Below are 17,119 nucleotides of genomic sequence, written 5' to 3'. Positions count from 1 at the left end.
TATAGGTACTTGTGGGTACTTGTGGGTACTTGTAGGTATTGTGGGTATTTGTAGGTACTTGTGGGTGCTTGTAGGTACTTGTGGGTGCTTGTAGGTACTTGGGGGCGCTTGTAGGTACTGGTGGGCGCTTGTAGGTACTTGTGGGTACTAGTAGGTACTTGTGGGTGCTTGTAGGTACTTGTGGGTGCTTGTGGGTGCTTGTGGGTACTTGTAGGTATTGTGGGTATTTGTAGGTACTTGTCGGTATTTGTAGGTACTTGTCGGTATTTGTAGGTACTTGTCGGTATTTGTAGGTACTTGTGGTTACTTGTGGGTGCTTGTATGTTCTTGTAGGTATTGTGGGCATTTGTAGGTACTTGTGGGTGCTTGTAGGTACTTGTGGGTGCTTGGAGGTACTTGTGGGTGCTTGTAGGTAGGTACTTGTGGGCGCTTGTAGGTACTTGTGGGTACTTGTGGGTGCTTGTATGTTCTTGTGGGTACTTGTGGGTGCTTGTAGGTATTGTGGGTATTTGTAGGTACTTTTGGGTATTTGTAGGTACTTGTGGGTGCTTGTATGTTCTTGTGGGTACTTTGGGTGCTTGTAGGTATTGTGGGTATTTTTAGGTACTTGTGGGTGCTTGTAGGTACCTGTGGGTGCTTGTAGGTACTTGTGGGTACTTGTAGGTACTTGTGGGTACTTGTAGGTACTTGTGGGTACTTGTAGGAACCTGTGGGTGCTTGTAGGTACTTGTGGGTGCTTGTAGGTACTTGTGGGTGCTTGTAGGTACTTGTGGGTACTTGTAGGTACTTGTGGGTACTTGTAGTTACTTGTGGGTACTTGTAGGAACCTGTGGGTGCTTGTAGGTACTTGTGGGTGCTTGTAGGTACTTGTGGGTGCTTGTAGGTACTTGTGGGTGCTTGTAGGTTCTTGTGGGTACTTGTAGGTACTTGTGGGTACTTGTAGGTACTTGTGGGTGCTTGTAGGTACTTGTAGGTACTTGTGGGTACTTGTAGGTATTGTGGGTATTTGTAGGTACTTGTGGGTATTTGTAGGTACTTGTGGGTGCTTGTAGGTATTGTGGGCATTTGTAGGTACTTGTGGGTGCTTGTAGGTACTTGTGGGTGCTTGGAGGTACTTGTGGGTGCTTGTAGGTAGGTACTTGTGGGCGCTTGTAGGTACTTGTGGGTACTTGTGGGTGCTTGTATGTTCTTGTGGGTACTTGTGGGTGCTTGTAGGTATTGTGGGTATTTGTAGGTACTTTTGGGTATTTGTAGGTACTTGTGGGTGCTTGTATGTTCTTGTGGGTACTTTGGGTGCTTGTAGGTATTGTGGGTATTTTTAGGTACTTGTGGGTGCTTGTAGGTACTTGTGGGTGCTTGTAGGTACTTGTGGGTACTTGTAGGTACTTGTGGGTACTTGTAGTTTCTTGTGGGTACTTGTAGTTACTTGTGGGTACTTGTAGGAACCTGTGGGTGCTTGTAGGTACTTGTGGGTGCTTGTAGGTACTTGTGGGTGCTTGTAGGTACTTGTGGGTGCTTGTAGGTTCTTGTGGGTACTTGTAGGTACTTGTGGGTACTTGTAGGTACTTGTGGGTACTTGTGGGTACTTGTAGGTATTGTGGGTATTTGTAGGTACTTGTGGGTGCTTGTAGGTACTTGTGGGTGCTTGTAGGTACTTGGGGGCGCTTGTAGGTACTGGTGGGCGCTTGTAGGTACTTGTGGGTACTAGTAGGTACTTGTGGGTGCTTGTAGGTACTTGTGGGTGCTTGTGGGTGCTTGTGGGTACTTGTAGGTATTGTGGGTATTTGTAGGTACTTGTCGGTATTTGTAGGTACTTGTCGGTATTTGTAGGTACTTGTCGGTATTTGTAGGTACTTGTGGTTACTTGTGGGTGCTTGTATGTTCTTGTAGGTATTGTGGGCATTTGTAGGTACTTGTGGGTGCTTGTAGGTACTTGTGGGTGCTTGGAGGTACTTGTGGGTGCTTGTAGGTAGGTACTTGTGGGCGCTTGTAGGTAATTGTGGGTACTTGTGGGTGCTTGTATGTTCTTGTGGGTACTTGTGGGTGCTTGTAGGTATTGTGGGTATTTGTAGGTACTTTTGGGTATTTGTAGGTACTTGTGGGTGCTTGTATGTTCTTGTGGGTACTTTGGGTGCTTGTAGGTATTGTGGGTATTTTTAGGTACTTGTGGGTGCTTGTAGGTACCTGTGGGTGCTTGTAGGTACTTGTGGGTACTTGTAGGTACTTGTGGGTACTTGTAGGTACTTGTGGGTACTTGTAAGAACCTGTGGGTGCTTGTAGGTACTTGTGGGTGCTTGTAGGTACTTGTGGGTGCTTGTAGGTACTTGTGGGTGCCTGTAGGTTCTTGTGGGTACTTGTAGGTACTTGTGGGTACTTGTAGGTACTTGTGGGTGCTTGTAGGTACTTGTAGGTACCTGTGGGAACTTTTAGGTACTTGTGGGTACTTGTGGGTACTTGTAGGTACCTGTGGGTACTTTTAGGTACTTGTGGGTACTTGTGGGTACTTGTAGGTACTTGTGGGTACTTGTAGGTACTTGTGGGTACTTGTAGGAACTTGTGCGTACTTGTAGGTACTTGTGAGTGCTTGTAGGTACTTGTGGGTGCTTGTAGGTACTTGTGGGTGCTTGTAGGTTCTTGTGGGTGCTTGTAGGTTCTTGTGGGTACTTGTAGGTACTTGTGGGTACTTGAAGGTACTTGTGGGTAATTGTGGGTACTCTTAGGTACTTGTGGGTGCTTGTAGGTACTTGTGGGTACTTGTGGGGGCATGTAGGTACCTTTGGGGGCATGTAGGTACTTGTGGGTACTTGTAGTTACTTGTGGGTACTTATAGGAACCTGTGGGTGCTTGTAGGTACTTGTGGGTGCTTGTACGTACTTGTGGGTGCTTGTAGGTACTTGTGGGTGCTTGTAGGTTCTTGTGGGTACTTGTAGGTACTTGTGGGTACTTGTAGGTACTTGTGGGTGCTTGTAGGTACTTGTAGTTACTTGTGGGTACTTGTAGGAACCTGTGGGTGCTTGTAGGTACTTGTGGGTGCTTGTAGGTACTTGTGGGTGCTTGTAGGTACTTGTGGGTGCTTGTAGGTTCTTGTGGGTACTTGTAGGTACTTGTGGGTACTTGTAGGTACTTGTGGGTACTTGTGGGTACTTGTAGGTATTGTGGGTATTTGTAGGTACTTGTGGGTGCTTGTAGGTACTTGGGGGCGCTTGTAGGTACTGGTGGGCGCTTGTAGGTACTTGTGGGTACTAGTAGGTACTTGTGGGTGCTTGTAGGTACTTGTGGGTGCTTGTGGGTGCTTGTGGGTACTTGTAGGTATTGTGGGTATTTGTAGGTACTTGTCGGTATTTGTAGGTACTTGTCGGTATTTGTAGGTACTTGTCGGTATTTGTAGGTACTTGTGGTTACTTGTGGGTGCTTGTATGTTCTTGTAGGTATTGTGGGCATTTGTAGGTACTTGTGGGTGCTTGTAGGTACTTGTGGGTGCTTGGAGGTACTTGTGGGTGCTTGTAGGTAGGTACTTGTGGGCGCTTGTAGGTAATTGTGGGTACTTGTGGGTGCTTGTATGTTCTTGTGGGTACTTGTGGGTGCTTGTAGGTATTGTGGGTATTTGTAGGTACTTTTGGGTATTTGTAGGTACTTGTGGGTGCTTGTATGTTCTTGTGGGTACTTTGGGTGCTTGTAGGTATTGTGGGTATTTTTAGGTACTTGTGGGTGCTTGTAGGTACCTGTGGGTGCTTGTAGGTACTTGTGGGTACTTGTAGGTACTTGTGGGTACTTGTAGGTACTTGTGGGTACTTGTAGGAACCTGTGGGTGCTTGTAGGTACTTGTGGGTGCTTGTAGGTACTTGTGGGTGCTTGTAGGTACTTGTGGGTGCCTGTAGGTTCTTGTGGGTACTTGTAGGTACTTGTGGGTACTTGTAGGTACTTGTGGGTGCTTGTGGGTGCTTGTAGGTACTTGTAGGTACCTGTGGGAACTTTTAGGTACTTGTGGGTACTTGTGGGTACTTGTAGGTACCTGTGGGTACTTTTAGGTACTTGTGGGTACTTGTGGGTACTTGTAGGTACTTGTGGGTACTTGTAGGTACTTGTGGGTACTTGTAGGAACTTGTGCGTACTTGTAGGTACTTGTGAGTGCTTGTAGGTACTTGTGGGTGCTTGTAGGTACTTGTGGGTGCTTGTAGGTTCTTGTGGGTGCTTGTAGGTTCTTGTGGGTACTTGTAGGTACTTGTGGGTACTTGAAGGTACTTGTGGGTACTTGTGGGTACTCTTAGGTACTTGTGGGTGCTTGTAGGTACTTGTGGGTACTTGTGGGGGCATGTAGGTACCTTTGGGGGCATGTAGGTACTTGTGGGTACTTGTAGTTACTTGTGGGTACTTATAGGAACCTGTGGGTGCTTGTAGGTACTTGTGGGTGCTTGTACGTACTTGTGGGTGCTTGTAGGTACTTGTGGGTGCTTGTAGGTTCTTGTGGGTACTTGTAGGTACTTGTGGGTACTTGTAGGTACTTGTGGGTGCTTGTAGGTACTTGTAGGTACTTGTGGGTACTTGTAGGTATTGTGGGTATTTGTAGGTACTTGTGGGTATTTGTAGGTACTTGTGGGTGCTTGTAGGTACTTGTGGGTGCTTGTAGGTACTTGGGGGCGCTTGTAGGTACTGGTGGGCGCTTGTAGGTACTTGTGGGTACTAGTAGGTACTTGTGGGTGCTTGTAGGTACTTGTGGGTGTTTGTGGGTGCTTGTGGGTACTTGTAGGTATTGTGGGTATTTGTAGGTACTTGTCGGTATTTGTAGGTACTTGTCGGTATTTGTAGGTACTTGTGGTTACTTGTGGGTGCTTGTATGTTCTTGTAGGTATTGTGGGCATTTGTAGGTACTTGTGGGTGCTTGTAGGTACTTGTGGGTGCTTGGAGGTATTTGTGGGTGCTTGTAGGTACTTGTGGGTGTTTGTGGGTGCTTGTGGGTACTTGTAGGTATTGTGGGTATTTGTAGGTACTTGTCAGTATTTGTAGGTACTTGTCGGTATTTGTAGGTACTTGTGGTTACTTGTGGGTGCTTGTATGTTCTTGTAGGTATTGTGGGCATTTGTAGGTACTTGTGGGTGCTTGTAGGTACTTGTGGGTGCTTGGAGGTATTTGTGGGTGCTTGTAGGTAGGTACTTGTGGGCGCTTGTAGGTACTTGTGGGTACTTGTGGGTGCTTGTATGTTCTTGTGGGTACTTGTGGGTGCTTGTAGGTATTGTGGGTATTTGTAGGTACTTTTGGGTATTTGTAGGTACTTGTGGGTGCTTGTATGTTCTTGTGGGTACTTTGGGTGCTTGTAGGTATTGTGGGTATTTTTAGGTACTTGTGGGTGCTTGTAGGTACTTGTGGGTGCTTGTAGGTACTTGTGGGTACTTGTAGGTACTTGTGGGTACTTGTAGTTACTTGTGGGTACTTGTAGGAACCTGTGGGTGCTTGTAGGTACTTGTGGGTGCTTGTAGGTACTTGTGGGTGCTTGTAGGTACTTGTGGGTGCTTGTAGGTTCTTGTGGGTACTTGTAGGTACTTGTGGGTACTTGTAGGTACTTGTGGGTGCTTGTAGGTACTTGTAGGTACTTGTGGGTACTTGTAGGTATTGTGGGTATTTGTAGGTACTTGTGGGTATTTGTAGGTACTTGTGGGTGCTTGTAGGTATTGTGGGCATTTGTAGGTACTTGTGGGTGCTTGTAGGTACTTGTGGGTGCTTGGAGGTACTTGTGGGTGCTTGTAGGTAGGTACTTGTGGGCGCTTGTAGGTACTTGTGGGTACTTGTGGGTGCTTGTATGTTCTTGTGGGTACTTGTGGGTGCTTGTAGGTATTGTGGGTATTTGTAGGTACTTTTGGGTATTTGTAGGTACTTGTGGGTGCTTGTATGTTCTTGTGGGTACTTTGGGTGCTTGTAGGTATTGTGGGTATTTTTAGGTACTTGTGGGTGCTTGTAGGTACTTGTGGGTGCTTGTAGGTACTTGTGGGTACTTGTAGGTACTTGTGGGTACTTGTAGTTACTTGTGGGTACTTGTAGTTACTTGTGGGTACTTGTAGGAACCTGTGGGTGCTTGTAGGTACTTGTGGGTGCTTGTAGGTACTTGTGGGTGCTTGTAGGTACTTGTGGGTGCTTGTAGGTTCTTGTGGGTACTTGTAGGTACTTGTGGGTACTTGTAGGTACTTGTGGGTACTTGTGGGTACTTGTAGGTATTGTGGGTATTTGTAGGTACTTGTGGGTGCTTGTAGGTACTTGTGGGTGCTTGTAGGTACTTGGGGGCGCTTGTAGGTACTGGTGGGCGCTTGTAGGTACTTGTGGGTACTAGTAGGTACTTGTGGGTGCTTGTAGGTACTTGTGGGTGCTTGTGGGTGCTTGTGGGTACTTGTAGGTATTGTGGGTATTTGTAGGTACTTGTCGGTATTTGTAGGTACTTGTCGGTATTTGTAGGTACTTGTCGGTATTTGTAGGTACTTGTGGTTACTTGTGGGTGCTTGTATGTTCTTGTAGGTATTGTGGGCATTTGTAGGTACTTGTGGGTGCTTGTAGGTACTTGTGGGTGCTTGGAGGTACTTGTGGGTGCTTGTAGGTAGGTACTTGTGGGCGCTTGTAGGTAATTGTGGGTACTTGTGGGTGCTTGTATGTTCTTGTGGGTACTTGTGGGTGCTTGTAGGTATTGTGGGTATTTGTAGGTACTTTTGGGTATTTGTAGGTACTTGTGGGTGCTTGTATGTTCTTGTGGGTACTTTGGGTGCTTGTAGGTATTGTGGGTATTTTTAGGTACTTGTGGGTGCTTGTAGGTACCTGTGGGTGCTTGTAGGTACTTGTGGGTACTTGTAGGTACTTGTGGGTACTTGTAGGTACTTGTGGGTACTTGTAGGAACCTGTGGGTGCTTGTAGGTACTTGTGGGTGCTTGTAGGTACTTGTGGGTGCTTGTAGGTACTTGTGGGTGCCTGTAGGTTCTTGTGGGTACTTGTAGGTACTTGTGGGTACTTGTAGGTACTTGTGGGTGCTTGTGGGTGCTTGTAGGTACTTGTAGGTACCTGTGGGAACTTTTAGGTACTTGTGGGTACTTGTGGGTACTTGTAGGTACCTGTGGGTACTTTTAGGTACTTGTGGGTACTTGTGGGTACTTGTAGGTACTTGTGGGTACTTGTAGGTACTTGTGGGTACTTGTAGGAACCTGTGGGTGCTTGTAGGTACTTGTGGGTGCTTGTAGGTACTTGTGGGTGCTTGTAGGTACTTGTGGGTGCTTGTAGGTTCTTGTGGGTACTTGTAGGTACTTGTGGGTACTTGTAGGTACTTGTGGGTGCTTGTAGGTACTTGTAGGTACTTGTGGGTACTTGTAGGTATTGTGGGTATTTGTAGGTACTTGTGGGTATTTGTAGGTACTTGTGGGTGCTTGTAGGTATTGTGGGCATTTGTAGGTACTTGTGGGTGCTTGTAGGTACTTGTGGGTGCTTGGAGGTACTTGTGGGTGCTTGTAGGTAGGTACTTGTGGGCGCTTGTAGGTACTTGTGGGTACTTGTGGGTGCTTGTATGTTCTTGTGGGTACTTGTGGGTGCTTGTAGGTATTGTGGGTATTTGTAGGTACTTTTGGGTGCTTGTAGGTACTTGTGGGTGCTTGTAGGTACTTGTGGGTACTTGTAGGTACTTGTGGGTACTTGTAGTTACTTGTGGGTACTTGTAGGAACCTGTGGGTGCTTGTAGGTACTTGTGGGTGCTTGTAGGTACTTGTGGGTGCTTGTAGGTACTTGTGGGTGCTTGTAGGTTCTTGTGGGTACTTTTAGGTACTTGTGGGTACTTGTAGGTACTTGTGGGTGCTTGTAGGTACTTGTAGGTACTTGTGGGTACTTGTAGGTATTGTGGGTATTTGTAGGTACTTGTGGGTATTTGTAGGTACTTGTGGGTGCTTGTAGGTATTGTGGGCATTTGTAGGTACTTGTGGGTGCTTGTAGGTACTTGTGGGTGCTTGGAGGTACTTGTGGGTGCTTGTAGGTAGGTACTTGTGGGCGCTTGTAGGTACTTGTGGGTACTTGTGGGTGCTTGTATGTTCTTGTGGGTACTTGTGGGTGCTTGTAGGTATTGTGGGTATTTGTAGGTACTTTTGGGTATTTGTAGGTACTTGTGGGTGCTTGTATGTTCTTGTGGGTACTTTGGGTGCTTGTAGGTATTGTGGGTATTTTTAGGTACTTGTGGGTGCTTGTAGGTACTTGTGGGTGCTTGTAGGTACTTGTGGGTACTTGTAGGTACTTGTGGGTACTTGTAGTTACTTGTGGGTACTTGTAGTTACTTGTGGGTACTTGTAGGAACCTGTGGGTGCTTGTAGGTACTTGTGGGTGCTTGTAGGTACTTGTGGGTGCTTGTAGGTACTTGTGGGTGCTTGTAGGTTCTTGTGGGTACTTGTAGGTACTTGTGGGTACTTGTAGGTACTTGTGGGTACTTGTGGGTACTTGTAGGTATTGTGGGTATTTGTAGGTACTTGTGGGTGCTTGTAGGTACTTGTGGGTGCTTGTAGGTACTTGGGGGCGCTTGTAGGTACTGGTGGGCGCTTGTAGGTACTTGTGGGTACTAGTAGGTACTTGTGGGTGCTTGTAGGTACTTGTGGGTGCTTGTGGGTGCTTGTGGGTACTTGTAAGTATTGTGGGTATTTGTAGGTACTTGTCGGTATTTGTAGGTACTTGTCGGTATTTGTAGGTACTTGTCGGTATTTGTAGGTACTTGTGGTTACTTGTGGGTGCTTGTATGTTCTTGTAGGTATTGTGGGCATTTGTAGGTACTTGTGGGTGCTTGTAGGTACTTGTGGGTGCTTGGAGGTACTTGTGGGTGCTTGTAGGTAGGTACTTGTGGGCGCTTGTAGGTAATTGTGGGTACTTGTGGGTGCTTGTATGTTCTTGTGGGTACTTGTGGGTGCTTGTAGGTATTGTGGGTATTTGTAGGTACTTTTGGGTATTTGTAGGTACTTGTGGGTGCTTGTATGTTCTTGTGGGTACTTTGGGTGCTTGTAGGTATTGTGGGTATTTTTAGGTACTTGTGGGTGCTTGTAGGTACCTGTGGGTGCTTGTAGGTACTTGTGGGTACTTGTAGGTACTTGTGGGTACTTGTAGGTACTTGTGGGTACTTGTAGGAACCTGTGGGTGCTTGTAGGTACTTGTGGGTGCTTGTAGGTACTTGTGGGTGCTTGTAGGTACTTGTGGGTGCCTGTAGGTTCTTGTGGGTACTTGTAGGTACTTGTGGGTACTTGTAGGTACTTGTGGGTGCTTGTGGGTGCTTGTAGGTACTTGTAGGTACCTGTGGGAACTTTTAGGTACTTGTGGGTACTTGTGGGTACTTGTAGGTACCTGTGGGTACTTTTAGGTACTTGTGGGTACTTGTGGGTACTTGTAGGTACTTGTGGGTACTTGTAGGTACTTGTGGGTACTTGTAGGAACTTGTGCGTACTTGTAGGTACTTGTGAGTGCTTGTAGGTACTTGTGGGTGCTTGTAGGTACTTGTGGGTGCTTGTAGGTTCTTGTGGGTGCTTGTAGGTTCTTGTGGGTACTTGTAGGTACTTGTGGGTACTTGAAGGTACTTGTGGGTACTTGTGGGTACTCTTAGGTACTTGTGGGTGCTTGTAGGTACTTGTGGGTACTTGTGGGGGCATGTAGGTACCTTTGGGGGCATGTAGGTACTTGTGGGTACTTGTAGTTACTTGTGGGTACTTATAGGAACCTGTGGGTGCTTGTAGGTACTTGTGGGTGCTTGTACGTACTTGTGGGTGCTTGTAGGTACTTGTGGGTGCTTGTAGGTTCTTGTGGGTACTTGTAGGTACTTGTGGGTACTTGTAGGTACTTGTGGGTGCTTGTAGGTACTTGTAGGTACTTGTGGGTACTTGTAGGTATTGTGGGTATTTGTAGGTACTTGTGGGTATTTGTAGGTACTTGTGGGTGCTTGTAGGTACTTGTGGGTGCTTGTAGGTACTTGGGGGCGCTTGTAGGTACTGGTGGGCGCTTGTAGGTACTTGTGGGTACTAGTAGGTACTTGTGGGTGCTTGTAGGTACTTGTGGGTGTTTGTGGGTGCTTGTGGGTACTTGTAGGTATTGTGGGTATTTGTAGGTACTTGTCGGTATTTGTAGGTACTTGTCGGTATTTGTAGGTACTTGTGGTTACTTGTGGGTGCTTGTATGTTCTTGTAGGTATTGTGGGCATTTGTAGGTACTTGTGGGTGCTTGTAGGTACTTGTGGGTGCTTGGAGGTATTTGTGGGTGCTTGTAGGTAGGTACTTGTGGGCGCTTGTAGGTACTTGTGGGTACTTGTGGGTGCTTGTATGTTCTTGTGGGTACTTGTGGGTGCTTGTAGGTATTGTGGGTATTTGTAGGTACTTTTGGGTATTTGTAGGTACTTGTGGGTGCTTGTATGTTCTTGTGGGTACTTTGGGTGCTTGTAGGTATTGTGGGTATTTTTAGGTACTTGTGAGTGCTTGTAGGTATTTTTAGGTACTTGTGGGTGCTTGTAGGTACTTGTGGGTGCTTGTAGGTACTTGTGGGTGCTTGTAGGTACTTGTGGGTGCTTGTAGGTACTTGGGGGCGCTTGTAGGTACTGGTGGGCGCTTGTAGGTACTTGTGGGTACTAGTAGGTACTTGTGGGTGCTTGTAGGTACTTGTGGGTGCTTGTGGGTGCTTGTGGGTACTTGTAGGTATTGTGGGTATTTGTAGGTACTTGTCGGTATTTGTAGGTACTTGTCGGTATTTGTAGGTACTTGTGGTTACTTGTGGGTGCTTGTATGTTCTTGTAGGTATTGTGGGCATTTGTAGGTACTTGTGGGTGCTTGTAGGTACTTGTGGGTGCTTGGAGGTATTTGTGGGTGCTTGTAGGTAGGTACTTGTGGGCGCTTGTAGGTACTTGTGGGTACTTGTGGGTGCTTGTATGTTCTTGTGGGTACTTGTGGGTGCTTGTAGGTATTGTGGGTATTTGTAGGTACTTTTGGGTATTTGTAGGTACTTGTGGGTGCTTGTATGTTCTTAAGGGTACTTTGGGTGCTTGTAGGTATTGTGGGTATTTTTAGGTACTTGTGGGTGCTTGTAGGTACTTGTGGGTGCTTGTAGGTACTTGTGGGTACTTGTAGGTACTTGTGGGTACTTGTAGTTACTTGTGGGTACTTGTAGGAACCTGTGGGTGCTTGTAGGTACTTGTGGGTGCTTGTAGGTACTTGTGGGTGCTTGTAGGTACTTGTGGGTGCTTGTAGGTTCTTGTGGGTACTTGTAGGTACTTGTGGGTACTTGTAGGTACTTGTGGGTGCTTGTAGGTACTTGTAGGTACTTGTGGGTACTTGTAGGTATTGTGGGTATTTGTAGGTACTTGTGGGTGCTTGTAGGTATTGTGGGCATTTGTAGGTGCTTGTGGGTGCTTGTAGGTACTTGTGGGTGCTTGGAGGTACTTGTGGGTGCTTGTAGGTAGGTACTTGTGGGCGCTTGTAGGTACTTGTGGGTACTTGTGGGTGCTTGTATGTTCTTGTGGGTACTTGTGGGTGCTTGTAGGTATTGTGGGTATTTGTAGGTACTTTTGGGTATTTGTAGGTACTTGTGGGTGCTTGTATGTTCTTGTGGGTACTTTGGGTGCTTGTAGGTATTGTGGGTATTTTTAGGTACTTGTGGGTGCTTGTAGGTACTTGTGGGTGCTTGTAGGTACTTGTGGGTACTTGTAGGTACTTGTGGGTACTTGTAGTTACTTGTGGGTACTTGTAGGAACCTGTGGGTGCTTGTAGGTACTTGTGGGTGCTTGTACGTACTTGTGGGTGCTTGTAGGTACTTGTGGGTGCTTGTAGGTTCTTGTGGGTACTTGTGGGTATTTGTGGGTACTTGTAGGTACTTGTGGGTGCTTGTAGGTACTTGTAGGTACTTGTGGGTACTTGTAGGTATTGTGGGTATTTGTAGGTACTTGTGGGTATTTGTAGGTACCTGTGGGTGCTTGTAGGTACTTGTGGGTGCTTGTAGGTACTTGGGGGCGCTTGTAGGTACTGGTGGGCGCTTGTAGGTACTTGTGGGTACTAGTAGGTACTTGTGGGTGCTTGTAGGTACTTGTGGGTGTTTGTGGGTGCTTGTGGGTACTTGTAGGTATTGTGGGTATTTGTAGGTACTTGTCGGTATTTGTAGGTACTTGTCGGTATTTGTAGGTACTTGTGGTTACTTGTGGGTGCTTGTATGTTCTTGTAGGTATTGTGGGCATTTGTAGGTACTTGTGGGTGCTTGTAGGTACTTGTGGGTGCTTGGAGGTATTTGTGGGTGCTTGTAGGTAGGTACTTGTGGGCGCTTGTAGGTACTTGTGGGTACTTGTGGGTGCTTGTATGTTCTTGTGGGTACTTGTGGGTGCTTGTAGGTATTGTGGGTATTTGTAGGTACTTTTGGGTATTTGTAGGTACTTGTGGGTGCTTGTATGTTCTTGTGGGTACTTTGGGTGCTTGTAGGTATTGTGGGTATTTTTAGGTACTTGTGGGTGCTTGTAGGTACTTGTGGGTGCTTGTAGGTACTTGTGGGTACTTGTAGGTACTTGTGGGTACTTGTAGTTACTTGTGGGTACTTGTAGGAACCTGTGGGTGCTTGTAGGTACTTGTGGGTGCTTGTAGGTACTTGTGGGTGCTTGTAGGTACTTGTGGGTGCTTGTAGGTTCTTGTGGGTACTAGTAGGTACTTGTGGGTACTTGTAGGTACTTGTGGGTGCTTGTAGGTACTTGTAGGTACTTGTGGGTACTTGTAGGTATTGTGGGTATTTGTAGGTACTTGTGGGTATTTGTAGGTACTTGTGGGTGCTTGTAGGTATTGTGGGCATTTGTAGGTACTTGTGGGTGCTTGTAGGTACTTGTGGGTGCTTGGAGGTACTTGTGGGTGCTTGTAGGTAGGTACTTGTGGGCGCTTGTAGGTACTTGTGGGTACTTGTGGGTGCTTGTATGTTCTTGTGGGTACTTGTGGGTGCTTGTAGGTATTGTGGGTATTTGTAGGTACTTTTGGGTATTTGTAGGTACTTGTGGGTGCTTGTATGTTCTTGTGGGTACTTTGGGTGCTTGTAGGTATTGTGGGTATTTTTAGGTACTTGTGGGTGCTTGTAGGTACTTGTGGGTGCTTGTAGGTACTTGTGGGTACTTGTAGGTACTTGTGGGTACTTGTAGTTACTTGTGGGTACTTGTAGTTACTTGTGGGTACTTGTAGGAACCTGTGGGTGCTTGTAGGTACTTGTGGGTGCTTGTAGGTACTTGTGGGTGCTTGTAGGTACTTGTGGGTGCTTGTAGGTTCTTGTGGGTACTTGTAGGTACTTGTGGGTACTTGTAGGTACTTGTGGGTACTTGTGGGTACTTGTAGGTATTGTGGGTATTTGTAGGTACTTGTGGGTGCTTGTAGGTACTTGTGGGTGCTTGTAGGTACTTGGGGGCGCTTGTAGGTACTGGTGGGCGCTTGTAGGTACTTGTGGGTACTAGTAGGTACTTGTGGGTGCTTGTAGGTACTTGTGGGTGCTTGTGGGTGCTTGTGGGTACTTGTAGGTATTGTGGGTATTTGTAGGTACTTGTCGGTATTTGTAGGTACTTGTCGGTATTTGTAGGTACTTGTCGGTATTTGTAGGTACTTGTGGTTACTTGTGGGTGCTTGTATGTTCTTGTAGGTATTGTGGGCATTTGTAGGTACTTGTGGGTGCTTGTAGGTACTTGTGGGTGCTTGGAGGTACTTGTGGGTGCTTGTAGGTAGGTACTTGTGGGCGCTTGTAGGTACTTGTGGGTACTTGTGGGTGCTTGTATGTTCTTGTGGGTACTTGTGGGTGCTTGTAGGTATTGTGGGTATTTGTAGGTACTTTTGGGTATTTGTAGGTACTTGTGGGTGCTTGTATGTTCTTGTGGGTACTTTGGGTGCTTGTAGGTATTGTGGGTATTTTTAGGTACTTGTGGGTGCTTGTAGGTACCTGTGGGTGCTTGTAGGTACTTGTGGGTACTTGTAGGTACTTGTGGGTACTTGTAGGTACTTGTGGGTACTTGTAGGAACCTGTGGGTGCTTGTAGGTACTTGTGGGTGCTTGTAGGTACTTGTGGGTGCTTGTAGGTACTTGTGGGTGCCTGTAGGTTCTTGTGGGTACTTGTAGGTACTTGTGGGTACTTGTAGGTACTTGTGGGTGCTTGTGGGTGCTTGTAGGTACTTGTAGGTACCTGTGGGAACTTTTAGGTACTTGTGGGTACTTGTGGGTACTTGTAGGTACCTGTGGGTACTTTTAGGTACTTGTGGGTACTTGTGGGTACTTGTAGGTACTTGTGGGTACTTGTAGGTACTTGTGGGTACTTGTAGGAACTTGTGCGTACTTGTAGGTACTTGTGAGTGCTTGTAGGTACTTGTGGGTGCTTGTAGGTACTTGTGGGTGCTTGTAGGTTCTTGTGGGTGCTTGTAGGTTCTTGTGGGTACTTGTAGGTACTTGTGGGTACTTGAAGGTACTTGTGGGTACTTGTGGGTACTCTTAGGTACTTGTGGGTGCTTGTAGGTACTTGTGGGTACTTGTGGGGGCATGTAGGTACCTTTGGGGGCATGTAGGTACTTGTGGGTACTTGTAGTTACTTGTGGGTACTTATAGGAACCTGTGGGTGCTTGTAGGTACTTGTGGGTGCTTGTACGTACTTGTGGGTGCTTGTAGGTACTTGTGGGTGCTTGTAGGTACTTGTGGGTACTTGTAGGTACTTGTGGGTACTTGTAGTTACTAGTGGGTACATGTAGGAACCTGTGGGTTCTTGTAGGTACTTGTGGGTGCTTGTACGTACTTGTGGGTGCTTGTAGGTACTTGTGGGTGCTTGTAGGTTCTTGTGGGTACTTGTGGGTACTTGTGGGTACTTGTAGGTACTTGTGGGTGTTTGTAGGTACTTGTAGGTACTTGTGGGTACTTGTAGGTATTGTGGGTATTTGTAGGTACTTGTGGGTATTTGTAGGTACCTGTGGGTGCTTGTAGGTACTTGTGGGTGCTTGTAGGTACTTGGGGGCGCTTGTAGGTACTGGTGGGCGCTTGTAGGTACTTGTGGGTACTAGTAGGTACTTGTGGGTGCTTGTAGGTACTTGTGGGTGTTTGTGGGTGCTTGTGGGTACTTGTAGGTATTGTGGGTATTTGTAGGTACTTGTCAGTATTTGTAGGTACTTGTCGGTATTTGTAGGTACTTGTGGTTACTTGTGGGTGCTTGTATGTTCTTGTAGGTATTGTGGGCATTTGTAGGTACTTGTGGGTGCTTGTAGGTACTTGTGGGTGCTTGGAGGTATTTGTGGGTGCTTGTAGGTAGGTACTTGTGGGCGCTTGTAGGTACTTGTGGGTACTTGTGGGTGCTTGTATGTTCTTGTGGGTACTTGTGGGTGCTTGTAGGTATTGTGGGTATTTGTAGGCACTTTTGGGTATTTGTAGGTACTTGTGGGTGCTTGTATGTTCTTGTGGGTACTTTGGGTGCTTGTAGGTATTGTGGGTATTTTTAGGTACTTGTGGGTGCTTGTAGGTACTTGTGGGTGCTTGTAGGTACTTGTGGGTACTTGTAGGTACTTGTGGGTACTTGTAGTTACTTGTGGGTACTTGTAGGAACCTGTGGGTGCTTGTAGGTACTTGTGGGTGCTTGTAGGTACTTGTGGGTGCTTGTAGGTACTTGTGGGTGCTTGTAGGTTCTTGTGGGTACTTGTAGGTACTTGTGGGTACTTGTAGGTACTTGTGGGTGCTTGTAGGTACTTGTAGGTACTTGTGGGTACTTGTAGGTATTGTGGGTATTTGTAGGTACTTGTGGGTATTTGTAGGTACTTGTGGGTGCTTGTAGGTATTGTGGGCATTTGTAGGTACTTGTGGGTGCTTGTAGGTACTTGTCGGTATTTGTAGGTACTTGTGGTTACTTGTGGGTGCTTGTATGTTCTTGTAGGTATTGTGGGCATTTGTAGGTACTTGTGGGTGCTTGTAGGTACTTGTGGGTGCTTGGAGGTATTTGTGGGTGCTTGTAGGTAGGTACTTGTGGGCGCTTGTAGGTACTTGTGGGTACTTGTGGGTGCTTGTATGTTCTTGTGGGTACTTGTGGGTGCTTGTAGGTATTGTGGGTATTTGTAGGTACTTTTGGGTATTTGTAGGTACTTGTGGGTGCTTGTATGTTCTTGTGGGTACTTTGGGTGCTTGTAGGTATTGTGGGTATTTTTAGGTACTTGTGGGTGCTTGTAGGTACTTGTGGGTGCTTGTAGGTACTTGTGGGTACTTGTAGGTACTTGTGGGTACTTGTAGTTACTTGTGGGTACTTGTAGTTACTTGTGGGTACTTGTAGGAACCTGTGGGTGCTTGTAGGTACTTGTGGGTGCTTGTAGGTACTTGTGGGTGCTTGTAGGTACTTGTGGGTGCTTGTAGGTTCTTGTGGGTACTTGTAGGTACTTGTGGGTACTTGTAGGTACTTGTGGGTACTTGTGGGTACTTGTAGGTATTGTGGGTATTTGTAGGTACTTGTGGGTGCTTGTAGGTACTTGTGGGTGCTTGTAGGTACTTGGGGGCGCTTGTAGGTACTGGTGGGCGCTTGTAGGTACTTGTGGGTACTAGTAGGTACTTGTGGGTGCTTGTAGGTACTTGTGGGTGCTTGTGGGTGCTTGTGGGTACTTGTAGGTATTGTGGGTATTTGTAGGTACTTGTCGGTATTTGTAGGTACTTGTCGGTATTTGTAGGTACTTGTCGGTATTTGTAGGTACTTGTGGTTACTTGTGGGTGCTTGTATGTTCTTGTAGGTATTGTGGGCATTTGTAGGTACTTGTGGGTGCTTGTAGGTACTTGTGGGTGCTTGGAGGTACTTGTGGGTGCTTGTAGGTAGGTACTTGTGGGCGCTTGTAGGTACTTGTGGGTACTTGTGGGTGCTTGTATGTTCTTGTGGGTACTTGTGGGTGCTTGTAGGTATTGTGGGTATTTGTAGGTACTTTTGGGTATTTGTAGGTACTTGTGGGTGCTTGTATGTTCTTGTGGGTACTTTGGGTGCTTGTAGGTATTGTGGGTATTTTTAGGTACTTGTGGGTGCTTGTAGGTACCTGTGGGTGCTTGTAGGTACTTGTGGGTACTTGTAGGTACTTGTGGGTACTTGTAGGTACTTGTGGGTACTTGTAGGAACCTGTGGGTGCTTGTAGGTACTTGTGGGTGCT

This window comes from Phalangium opilio, unplaced genomic scaffold, assembly GCF_054372755.1.
Source record: "Phalangium opilio isolate 3A_F unplaced genomic scaffold, DU_Popi_V2 ptg000026l_1, whole genome shotgun sequence".
NCBI lineage: Eukaryota > Metazoa > Arthropoda > Arachnida > Opiliones > Phalangiidae > Phalangium > Phalangium opilio.
The sequence above is the reverse complement of the archived record's forward strand: the minus strand, read 5'-3'. Positions refer to the sequence as shown.